This window comes from Sciurus carolinensis, chromosome 4 (genome assembly GCF_902686445.1).
Source record: "Sciurus carolinensis chromosome 4, mSciCar1.2, whole genome shotgun sequence".
Taxonomy (NCBI): Eukaryota; Metazoa; Chordata; class Mammalia; order Rodentia; family Sciuridae; genus Sciurus; species Sciurus carolinensis.
This window is the reverse complement of record NC_062216.1, coordinates 143,691,579-143,699,797: the sequence shown is the minus strand read 5'-3', so window position 1 is coordinate 143,699,797 and position 8,219 is coordinate 143,691,579. Positions and strand designations below refer to the sequence as shown.

At 34.6% G+C, this 8,219-nt stretch overlaps 1 protein-coding gene across 1 annotated transcript in view; it reads left to right on the top strand.

Moving 5' to 3' along the window:
- Positions 1-370: 370 nt before the first annotated feature.
- Mgat4c (MGAT4 family member C) overlaps positions 371-8,219 on the top strand; it is a 259,134-nt gene continuing 251,285 nt past the window's right edge. Inside the window, exon 1 of the mRNA XM_047550822.1 lies at positions 371-442. The gene's annotated coding sequence lies outside the window, so the exon portion shown is untranslated. The remainder of the gene's footprint in view (positions 443-8,219) is intronic.

The following is an 8,219-nucleotide window of genomic DNA, read 5'->3' as shown; positions in this document are numbered from 1 at the left end:
GAGGAATACAGCTCTTTACAAATCTAATTAATTAATTAATTAGGCAAATAGGTCCTAGTATATTTAAGGGGCAGAATTTTCAGTTTGTGATGCTCCAGCAACTCAGCATGACTTTTCACTCTCCTTTTCAGCAGAAATTACACTCAGAGATGAGCATTTCAATTTGCAGCTGACAGTTTAGGGTTAAGATATGATTCCAGGTAACAGAAGCCAATGAGAGTACACCCAGTTGATGTTTGTGACATCATCTTCCAGTCGGGAGTACATAGAACAGCTGAGGTAGCGTTCAGTTTCAGCCCCAGTGCCATTATGATGGATGTTTACATCTCTTCATTGAGAGCCAATTATCTCGCTTTTGTGTGAGGCCCAAGGATCACTCACGCTGCCACGCTGCACACAGCACTGTTGGATCTAGCTGAACGAATTGTTTTCTCTGTCTCTGGTAAGATCCTGTTCGGTTTTACCTTCTCTTTCGAAATAAAGGTAGATGTGTCTAACAGCGGAAATAGTGTAAGGGTTGAGCAGGATTACTATCTGGTAAGCTTTTAGTCAGAGCAATGTTTAACATTATGAAAAGGAAGTGTGGATTTAGCAAAAGGAACTGAAAAAGCTTGCTTATGTGTACCTGACAAACTAATTTGCAGTGCAAAATGAATGGCAGGTAATTCATCTTTTTCTTAGAAAAAGAAAAGTAACTGCGATAGGATCACTATTTTGAATGAGGAGTTTTAAAAACACATGTATATGTATACCTCTCTGCTTCATTTCTTTTATTTTGCCATTAATAATGAAGAGTGGAAGTAGTAATAGTCCACCAAGTAGTGTTGTTATAAATTTGAAATGATTCAAAGTTTCTAATTCTTAAATGATAGTTCTTTGGGACAGTTTTCCAAAGTTGTGGCTATACAGGAAAAACAAAATTTACCAAGTGAGCAAAAAGCTTGAGCTTCTGAAATGAACTTAGTGTACTTTGTGTTCATACTTACCATTTTAACCCGGAGGATGTTAATAGCAAATCATTTTAAAGAACAGTGTAGGGGATTCTTTTTTCTTTTATGAAGAGATACAAAAACAATTTGCTGCATTAACTGCTTTTGAACACGTAACAATACTGTTTTGTGCATGATAGAATATTTAAATACGGAAAATAAAGCTCTACACCATTTAAACATTTGTCAATAGTGACATTTGCATCTGAGGATCCTTGTTATATTGTAGCAAAACAAATACATTTATAGCTGTTGAGCTGCTGTGGATATTGGTGATTGAATCTGACAGGGATCTTGAAGAATCAGATACACTAAAAGCTTTGAATTGACTGAGAATGTTCACTTCTACTGAAAGAACAATTCAAAAATACTTTTAACTCCTCAGATGTCGTCTAGTTTTTATGGTTTAAAGTAGCAGACTATTTTATTTTAAGGTTCAATGCAGTTCTGTATGAAACAAAGATACAGAAAAATGTAAATTGGTGCTGTTTAATTTAACATGCTTTTTATTTTAATAATATCTCCTGTACTCCTATAGCAATAAAACTTTTGAATAATGACATGCATCAGATTTTGATAGGCTTATACTTTTCAGGTTTATTTTCAGTCTTTCTTTGATACTGAATATTTCTGCCTTTGCAAACCAATAATTTTGATAATTAGAAATCAGGAGTTGAGGTGCTCACGTTGTGCTTAAGGGCTTCTGGGGTTTCTCAGCCATATCACACGTGTGTTATCTTCTACTAGCCCAGTCCTATTTGGCAGCTCTTGACATTATTGTTGTTCTATTTGTCTCTTCCACTCAATTCCGGTCTGAACAAACCTGAGCTTAGAGGAAATGTCAAATGCGTATTAATGGAATCTTAAAGAATTGAGCTTGTTGTCTCAGTCAAAGCATATATAATCAACCAAACCTCCAAAGATTACAAATTTACACTTACAGCTTTTTTTTTTTTTTCTTCTTCTTCTTAGAGAAATTTGTGTGGGTAAAGTCTATGACTGTTAAAACCTCAAAGTAGGAATCAAGAACTTTTGATAATGTAAACTCAAAGAATTGTGATCTACTTCTTTGAACTGAAGTTTGTTTTCTTTTTTTTTTTTCCCCTTAAGTACTTTAAAGTAGAATTGAAAAACTCAGGGATAATTACTGTCATATTCCAGGTGATCAATCTTGACCAAGGGAAAAGCATTTGTTTCCAAACATAGTTCTCTAAAAACCTATTTATATCATTCTGTTGACACCAAAGAAAATCATAACTCAGCCAATGAACACTCCAGACATTTAAATTTTATTTTCTTGCATGTATGAGTACTTCTGTCAGTGTTAGCCACTCTGATCACAAATGGACTGCTTTGGCAGTGATTACAATGTTAAACGACTTAGCTCTTTTTATTTTTTAAACAATTTGTACAATATGGATTTGCCTGGTAGCTACCTGACTAATGCATTTCATTGACAAAAAGTTTATGCTTTTTATTTTATTTACTTGAAAGAGAATACGAGTAGGATCATAGCAATTCCCTTTGCCACAAACTCCCTAGGAAGGACTCTCGGTGCAGCATGGCAGAGGTAAAATGTGTGTGATGCTACATGTATTGCCAAGATCCCTGCCTTCTTTATAAAACAAACATGTCCTTTGTCTGAGACAGATAAACATTATTATTATTATTGTGTTTATTTTTAAAGTTTTTCTTCTCTATAAAATCTCATCTGGTTCTTTGTATGTTGTATACCAAGTTGCATGTTACAGTGACAGGTTTTGCTGGTCTTTAGAAAAGAGAAAAGATGCATAGTAATAAATAGATTCCTACTATCTCTTCTAAAGTCCTCAGTATATCCTAGATTGTGAGGGAAATGCACTCTTTTCTTCTGAATGTTGTATTCAAATTATGTTCTTACCTGTTTCCGAATAATAATCATTTTTTGATGTGCCTAGATGCTTTCCTAGACTTAGTTAAGTCCCTTAATTAGCTTCTTGTAATAATTTAATGTATGATACCATTTAGTTCTTTAGCTTCTCAGTTCAAGCACTTGAATGGATCATGAATTCTCTGCTTGTCCTGCCAGTGTAAAATTCTGTCCTTCTCAGTTAACTTTTTACCTAACACAAAAAATAGAGTAACTGTCATGTTGTGTTAGATGGTTTATATTAATCTGGGAATGTATGGATATTTAGGGGCATATTTTATGTGCCTAAATATGATATTTATATGTATTTCCAAGTTTAAAAGATATCTTTATGGACATCATTATTCACTGGTCTGTGTTAAGTAAGTGATATTAGGCACCTAAAGATAGAGAAAAAGATCATTCATAACTTGTTCCCCAAGATCATCTGGTCAGTAAACCAGGAATGGAGGAGGTGAGATTCAGAAACTGGATTTATTGATGATCTGAATGCCATCAATCAATCACTCAATCACTCTCTGTCCATATATTTGTCTATCTAACAGAGTATTAATTTTTTTGATGGTCCACTCTGTGTCAAACACTATTAGGTACTTGACATTTAAAGTTGAACAATGTAAAAGATTCTGCATTTATGTACGCTGTTTTCTTCTTTCTGATAAGCTCTCATCTTTAAGTTACAACAAATGCAGAATTTAAGGTGTGCCTAAATAAAATCAAGAACTTTCTAGGAAATGAGAAACATGACTTGATGAGACTTTTGCATTTTTTTTGTTTCTATATGTCTTAAAGATCTTAGATACGTTTTAGTTTAAAATAGATTTGTTCATATTTTATGCTTTTTTGTTAAAATGTCTACAAATTATTTTATAACTCGTACTCAATTTTGAATGTGATCACTACAGTATTTTAAGAACAAAATACTTATCAGTGGATTCCAAAACCAACATCCAGTATTTTGAGAAAAAGTTATCTTGTATTTATAGTGCATATGCAAGCAATCTAGTTTTGTATTTGTCTTCTGTTTTATGAAGTCCTTGATGGTAATAGGGCATTGAGTTTGTTTGGTTCTGGTTAGGGTCTAGTAGTATAAATAGGGAATGAGAAATAGGGGAATTTTAACTTTTGTTTTAATTTAAAAGTTAGTACTTTCCAAGTGTGTTTGAATAAGCAAACAAGAGGCAATATATGAAGTTTAAGATCCATTTTTTTCAATAGTGAAGATTATATTGATACTAGTTCTTAGGGCAATTGATCCAAAAGTATTATTAATACCTATCAAATTTGTTTACAGATGCTTAGTTATTTAAAAGGAAATAAAGCCTGAAATACAACTTTCTCAAAGAAAATCAATCTGTAAGTAGAACCTATAAGTTGAAGATAAGCCATTTTAGATGGTATCATTTAATTACCACCATGGAGTCTATCTAAAGACATACATAGAAATTGAGTTACCTGAACACATTTGATTTAGCACAAAATATTTGACTCTTGTAATACTGCATATTAATAAAACAATAGCTCTAAAATTAGTTCTTTCACTAATGCCCTTATGAAATGCGGAGAATGCAGGAATAAAATTGAAATTCAATGATTAAGAATATGAATATGATTTTTTTATCTTCCTTCTATCTCAGCACCAGAAGCCTTAACCTCATAAGGTGCTCTTTTCAAGGGTTAATAAATTATGAAGACTTTTTCTCTTTTTTTAGTGTCAGAGACGGAGAAGCTTGCCCACATTAGAATCCCATAAGATGAGAATATAATCCAGAGGTATTAGTTTGGGGTGCTTTGCCATAAAGTGTTACAAGGCACTGGGTTTGGACTTAGTTATTTTTACCTGATGAAATCCTCAAATTAATTTTGATAATATTTGTGATAAAGCAAAATATAAATTGAGATCAGAGTGTTTTTAGTGTTAAAGTCTGCTGTAAGCAGAGAACTGGTTGTTTTTGCTATCATACTGATTTCAGCTGGGAGTAGCTTAGTGTAGTAAGAAGATTGTCTTGGCCATAATGACCACTCAAAAGTAACTCTACCCATGTTCCATTGCATACCATAAAACTCTCAGTCATACATCACAGCATTTGTGACAATGTGGAAAACATGTTTTAACTAAAATCAAGTATATATGTGAGTAGGGCAAAGGCAATCAGATGGAAGTTGAGTTAGAAATATATTGTGGGGGCAGCAGGATAAAGTCTGCTGTGATTGACATTGAATCATGGTATGAAGTTAAGTTCCAGAAACTTTCCTCAATTTGAACTACTAAAGAAGTACAGTCTGGTTAGCACACAGTTCCGCTCAGTCGACCAAGAAAGCAGCAGATGTTTTCAAAGACACATTTTTGTTGTTTGTTTGTTTGTTTGCATGCCCTGTGGTGAGAATGTTTTTTTGGCACCAGACTACGTGAGTATAATTTCTTGTCCTACCCCATTTGGCCTTTGAGTCAGAGAAATAAATGTATTTCCCTCAGGTCTGCTGTGAAAATTTTGTGAACTAATCTTATGAATACTGAGAACAGAATCTGGCATATAGTAAATGCTCAATTAATATCGCCTCTTTTTGGTATTTTCATAGCCATTGACTTGCTTGGTTGTGCTTGTCCTTTAATTCAGAGGTCTCATTACTGACTGATATTTATCAACATGAAAACTCTGATATACTAAAAACTTTGTGATTTCAGAAGACACTAGCAGTAGGCACAGGCTTATCAATAACTGTGTCAGATTCCTGATAGAATTTTTAGGTTTATAAGTGAAACATCTATTTCTATAAGTGAAATACTTTTACTTTAGTAAAAGATGGATTGGATTTAGAGGTTTTTTTCCAACTTTTAACAAATGGTGTACAACCATAGAAATGAAAAGTTACCCCATTTGTGGACAACGAATCAAAATGCAGTCTGTAAAAAAATAAAATAAAAAAATTATATGACAAAGTGTTTCCTCTACACATACAAATAAAAATGTATAACACAAATGGAAAGATTTACGTTTACCTTTCACCTTAATTTACCCTATTATTTTTATATTTTATTCCATTATTTTTATGTCAACAAGTTTGAATCCTGTAGCTATAAAAGATTTTATTTGTCTGATATATGTAGAAATTAATATTCTCCCCTGCTTTCCAACAACTCCATCTCATGTGAGTGATGAAGTAGTAATATTATGGTGTAGATATTAGGTGACCTGCAGAAACTCTTGTGTGAGACCATGCAAGAAAGTGTAGAGGTGAAATGATTGGGTTATGAGAGCCTTAACCCAATCAGTACATTAATCAATTGATAGATTAACTGGGCTGTAGCTCTACACAGATAGGGTGTGGCTGGAGGAGGTGGGACACGGGGAAGTGTCTCTGGTGTTTATATTTTGTCCCTGGTAAGTGGATCTTCTCTCTGCTTCCCGATTGCCATGTCCTGAGCTACTTTCTTTCTTCACACCCTTCCAGCATGATGTTCTGCATCACCTTGAGCTCAGAGCAATGGAGTCAACGATCCACGGACTGAACTTTGAAACTCTGAGCCCCAAATAAACTTTTTCTACTCCAAAATCATTCTTGTCGGGTCTCTTGGTTACTGCAGTGAAGAACTGATTAAAACAAGTAGTGATGGAACTAAGTTAAAAGTCTTTTTTCACTCATGCTATTCTGTATTCTTAACATATTCTTAAAAGCAAAATAAGAGTTTATTTTTAAAATCAGTTTGTGTGCATATGTGTGTGTGGTTTGCTTGTTGCTGGGTTTTGTTTTGTTTTAATGGAGCATTTACCATGTGCCCAAATTATGTTAAGAGAGATACAAATAAAATAGGAAAAAAATAACTCTTTTTCCCACAGTTTATATAAGTTTTAGAATCAAGGTGTTAATGAAAGTGTAAAGCATAAAAGAACAAACAAATCTTTCTATCAAGTTATTTTTTCTTTAAAGAGCTCTTATTCATTCCGCAGATTATGTAAGACACAGATGCACAATTATTGAGCACCTATGGCATGCTAACCAGTTGAACAAAGACCATTCCTGGTCTCAGGTCTCATGGTCTGGAGAGCAACACAAAGTTTGAGAAGGAGTCCTTTCTCTGTATTCTTACCAAAGTGCTTGCAACCAGAGTTTGGGAAAGAATTCTTGAAGTCAGTTTTATTCACCATTAGTAACATTGAGCAGACATTCATCAGGGATAGAAACTATATAATCCTAAATGACAAAATATTTCAATATTGGACTGGGATCAGCAGGAAGATTCAAGGAAATTAATTTCCCGTCTTAGTGAAATACTCAATTCATTTACTTATTTTTAAAAATAATTGGATAATATTATATAAATTCTACTTACTACATAATTTTAATAAAATTATAAAAAACATTTTGTCATTGCCTTTTTGTTATAAGATTTTCTTAGGTGGAAAGTGACTTACAGTAAACACAAATTCCAATAGAGGAAAATGTACTGAGCCTATTAGAGCAGAGACTAATACTAACTAGTTTCACAGCTGTCTCACAAGATTCTCCCCCCACATTTTTTTCTGTTTGCTTATACCATAATTGTGAACTTCCAAAATAGAGAGAGATGGCATCCAATGAGGACAAAACGATTAGACTTTGTTTATAGCCTCTCACACTTACAATGTTATAAGCACTCTGGTAGGTGATGGGGATATAGAGAAATGGGGTTTTGTGGTGTTTATTAAGAAAATGGGTGTTGGAATGGGAATGTAGCTCAGTGGTAGAGCACATGCCTAGCATGCACAAGGCCCTCTGTTCATTCCCAGTACCACAACGGATGCTTTCATAGGTCACTAGAAACAGTAGAATAGGTCACTTTAGGAAAAGCAAGATTGCTGCCTATGTACTTCCAGGAGAACTGCTTGTCTAGACCTTTGCTATGAATGCTCAGGGTCATTTTACAGGAGGTGCTGCAAGGGATAACTTTAGAATGGTTCTGAGGGCAGGAAAGGGGAGAAACTGTGAAGCATGAGGACGGTAGAGAGCCAGGAAGCCAAACAACTGAGAGCAAGTGAAAGAAGTATGCCAAAAATATCCACTCCAGGCAGGTTTGGTACTGTTTTAGTCAACTTTTGCATCTTGCATTTTGCAAAACACCTGACAAGAACAAATTGCAGGAGGAAAGGTTTATTTGTAGTTCACTGATTAGAGATGTCAGTCCATAAATGACTGACTCCATGCTCTGGCCCCATCATAGAGAAGAGGGTCCAGAAGAGGAAAGCTACTTAGCATGGCAGGGTCAGGAAACATAGAGTGGGTGGGGGCACAGGGAAGAGGCAACCCTTCAGGGCAGGCCCTGAGTGACTCGCCTCCTCCAG